Below are 4,413 nucleotides of genomic sequence, written 5' to 3' on the forward strand. Positions count from 1 at the left end.
AGTCTGCACTGATCAGAGACCTCCAGTGTTCCAAGCAGCACCTTCCAGAATGCTTGGAAAAATGCCTTACTGTCTTCCCAGAACCAGTGCAATCCAAAACTGATCAATACGTTATACACTGAGGCTGGCACTGTGGCATAGCAGGTTGGTCCAAAGCCTGAGGTACCAACATCCCATACGGGCGCTGGTTTGAAACCCAGCTGCTCCACTTTCTATCCAGCTCCCTGCTAATGCACCTGGGAAAGCAGTGGAAGATGTCCAAGTCTTTGGGACCCTGCACCCATGTGGGAGAGACCCATATGAAGGTCCTGTCTCCTGGCTTTGGCCTGGTCCAGTCCCCATGGATGAGGCCATTTGAGGGGCATAAACCAGTGGATGGAAGACTTCTCTCTCTCTCTGCCTGTGCCTCTCCCTCTCTGTAACTCTGCCTTTCAAATAAATAAATAAATCTTTTTTTAAAAAAATGTGTTGTACACAGCTTCATAGGAAATGAAACATTTTACAATTGCCCACAAAGAAGGGATGCCCGACCCCACCCAACTACTGACTGCTTTAAAAGACCAGATTATCACACAGGACACACTTAAGAGCTTTTTATCATCTTGTATATTACAGAGATAGCAATTCCCACAGCTTTTCAAATCGACTACAAGTGGAGTCAACTGCAGGAAACCCTGATGGGAAACAGGCTTTTTACTCTGACACCAATGCATGTGGCTGGGGTGAATAATATAGAATGGATATGCCATGGAGAGGAAAGGCGTGAATTCGCTCCTTCACCCAAAAGAGCATCAGCACAGTGAGGTTCCTCACCAGGCCCTGGACAGAGGCTGCAGCTGGCACTTTTCAGGTTGTCATGAATCAGCCAGGGCTCTTCTTCCAGCACCCCCGAACTGGGACATGATGGTCTTTGCCATAGTACGGAACGAACTGTGCAGTCACCTGGTGTGTTATTCTTAAGAAAAACGTTAAAGGCGTTATTAACTCTGACACTCTTTACATAATTACATTGCAAATCATCAGTTATTTCCCCTCATATTAAATCCGAGATACAGGAAATTAATCCACCTCCCATAATTCTCTCACCCCATTACTTATCTATAAGCTTATTTCCTTTCATTCTCCTCCAAGTTCTTTTTCACTCCTGTTTCCCTTTCCTAATCTTTGCCTTCCTTGCCTCGTTCTCTGCTTTGCTTTCCTTAAGTCCTACACCCAAAGGAATTAAAGCAAGAATAATAATAATAATAATTAATTAATAAGTGGAGTCATGCACAGAGTAGACAAAGAAGTCTAGAGCTGGAAAGTCCATTAAAGATTGCATTCCATTCCTTCTATCAATGACAGGAAAACCAAAGGGCACAAAGGCAAAGACCAGTATGGCTGAATTCTTTGTCTCTGTTTGTTCATGTTTATAGCTCTCTGGTTGCTCCTAGACAAGCAGATGCAAAGCAAAGGTGAGGCTGTGCTCTCTTTGGGGACACTGAGTGCCTTTCCTCCCACAACGGCAAGTCTCAGGTGTAATGCGTGGAACTGCTTCTTCAACTGAAAACTTTTTAGGAGCACTGCTTATCATCAGTCTACTGGGGTGACATTTGTATCTCAGTTCTGAAGTCACATCTAGGAGAAGTCAGCTTTTTCCTCCAGCTGTATTTATTTCATTTTTTTGCTGTCACTTCATATTGAGCCAAGTTGCTTTCTGCCCTTGTCCGCAAATTTCTCATTTAAAAGATACTCTGCCTGTGGCTCAGGAATTTCTAGAATTAAGTTTATGGCTGTGAAGTGCTTCCCAAGTATAAAATTCTATATTATGGTACAAGTAATGAAAAATAATACACATAGTTTCTTACTCTTTTTCATCCGGCAGTCGCCCAAGAGACACTGCATTCATTGCATTTATTTACTTAAAATAGAGTTCTATGCTTTTTAAGAAATGGAGTGACATTGTGCTGATCTCTCCTAGCTCTCTTGTCTTGGGTCACTCTGACAATGAGGAGGTTCTGTGTCACTGGCATCTAACATTAGGTCGGACCAAGATGACTCACTGAGAGGAGGCAGTGCGGCGAGAGAATCCCAGGTATCGTCAAGCTGGCTGAGCTCAGTTGAGCTCTTCCAGAGCCTTAAATCACTCTGCCATTCTTTGGCAAAGCCACAGCATCTTGACACAGCATGGTCTACACAGCGCCAGAGCAGGTTGCCTAGAACGGACAGGCGAAAGACCTTAAGTGCAAGGCACTGACCCAAGGTTGAAGGAAGCCTGCAGCAGCAGCCTTAATCTCGCGTACAGAATCACTAACTGAGGCAGAAAGCTGGGGGGAAAAATGAATCCAAATAATCTCATTTGCTCTCAATTTAAAAAACATTTTAAAGGAAGCTTTCTGAGAACAAAAACTGCCAGCACAAGTGTGGGAGTCAGGCGAGCTGTGGTCTGAGGCTGGTCTGACAAAGGCTGACTCTTACCCAGCTGTCCAATAAAAACACTTAGCAAGTATCATTTCCATAAGGCTTTGTCTACTTGAAACACAAGCCAATTGTTTGGGTCCAATTTATGAAGCAAGGTCTCACAGAGGTTATGGGGTGAGGAGGCCTGATGACAACTAAATTGCCTTAAATGGAGCTCAAAATACCACCTTAAACATTCTCCTCTCCCAAGAAATGCTTAATCATAAATCAAGTGGCTCAAAACGTATTAAAAATGACAAATACAGCAAGCACTTACATCTCATTTTTTTTCCTTTTAATTCACCGATGCATCAAAGATTTCTGAAGGATATTATTCCACACAAAAAGATGAAGTGCACCAGGAATGCAAGATTCCAGGGATAAAAGAGGAGATTAAAAATCAAATGGTGGACCAGACTTCATGTTAAAAATTATTCTGAAAATAGGCACACTCATTTTAAGACAAGGAGATGAGGGCTGCCTGTGCCGAACTTGTAAGGAGTGGTGAATCTCACAATAATTGGACACATGTTTTTCATCTTCGAAAAACGTATGAATCCATTTCAATGCATTAAAGTTCATGGGTACTATGTGTCCACAAGTCAGGAGAACCTTCTTCCCACTACGTGTTCTGTAATGGGGTTTTGGTTTCAATGAGGGGAAAACCCTTCCAAAACTCACTAATGTTTCCTGAATTGCCATTAGGCTAGCTTTAGAAGGAGCCTTAAAGAATGTGCTAACTGGAACTTTCTGTGTAGGAATTCTTAATATTCCATTACTTTTTAATAACGAGGTATTTTTTAATGTGTCCCTTCTGCTGTAGGTAGAAACCGATGCTCAGCAACAAGAATTATTAAGTGCCTAACCCAAGATGCAAATTTGTCTTGACCTGGTAGAGATCAGAAAGTGGAGCAGGCACAGAAGTCCAGCCTGGCGAATCTTACCACACCTCTGTAAAAGATACGGATTCCGAGCACTCGGAGAGCCGGAGAGCCCCGCGTGGCAGGCAGGAAGAGCCAACTTTCTGGGAACTCTTATTTCTCCCTTCCTGTTGATTACAAATACCTAGAGAATTCAACCAATTCTCAAGGCAGTGAGCCTGATTTTTTTTTTCACAGCCTTTTTCAGTCTACTTGGAAACATCTGTTTTTAATTGAATTTGGATTTGAAAACTAATTTCGGTGAGATTGGGTTCAGACTCCAATCAAGTTGGAACTGAGAGATTATTGCTTATACACCCATCCCGAAACTCGGGGAGGCAGGAGGCCAAGGACACCCCACTTCCTGAATGCATGCATGAGGCACATACATTTAGAAATGAAAACAGAATGGCCTAATTCTCTCAGGGAAACTTCTTTAAGGCCAATGATTTGAGGTTTTAGGTTACAGCTTTTAGACTCAGGATTCGATTTTGGGAAAGGTCAGTTAGAGGACAGTACCCTCCTGTGCATTCCACATACGAGGCAGGAGATTAAGCATGCATACGATCAAGTCAAAATAAAAACAGCATTTTCGGCTGTTCAGTTAGGTCATAAATCTACCCCCCCCCACCTCCAAATTTGAAAGAAATTGAAACAAACATGCTATCACCTAACCACAGTTTCTCTGCTGGTCTCTCAACAGCGTGGAGCCCTGCTCTGCACCGGCTCCTCATTCTCACGGGAAGGGTAGTGGAAGGAGAATGACTCAACCGGTCCCCTTTGTAGGGGATCAGCAGGGATGTCCTGCTGAGCACACGGGCTCAGGAATCATCCTACCTTGTCACTAACTCAATATATTCCTAGGCTCTCAGCCTCAAAGGGTCCAATTTTAAATGAGGCTCTTACTTTTCTGCCTTATGACACATTTTTGGAGCACTCATTAGTGTTCTATCACAAAGTACCCAAATCATCAAGAGCTGCTAAAGTGCAAGAGGCTATTTTGATTTTCTTTAATGGCCGAGTCCAAAAATTAAAAGTAAAATTCATGCCAAGA

At 43.0% G+C, this 4,413-nt stretch overlaps 1 long non-coding RNA gene across 1 annotated transcript; it reads right to left on the bottom strand.

Annotated features, from left to right (window-relative positions):
* Positions 1 to 908: 908 nt before the first annotated feature.
* LOC133749164 (uncharacterized) lies at positions 909 to 4,092 on the bottom strand. The gene is made up of 3 exons (XR_009864570.1): positions 4,030 to 4,092; positions 2,043 to 2,195; positions 909 to 955 (listed from the first exon to the last, which is right to left on the bottom strand). It is a non-coding gene; the product is annotated as an uncharacterized LOC133749164 (long non-coding RNA).
* Positions 4,093 to 4,413: the final 321 nt, after the last annotated feature.

This window comes from Lepus europaeus, chromosome 2, assembly GCF_033115175.1.
Source record: "Lepus europaeus isolate LE1 chromosome 2, mLepTim1.pri, whole genome shotgun sequence".
NCBI classification, from domain to species: domain Eukaryota; kingdom Metazoa; phylum Chordata; class Mammalia; order Lagomorpha; family Leporidae; genus Lepus; species Lepus europaeus.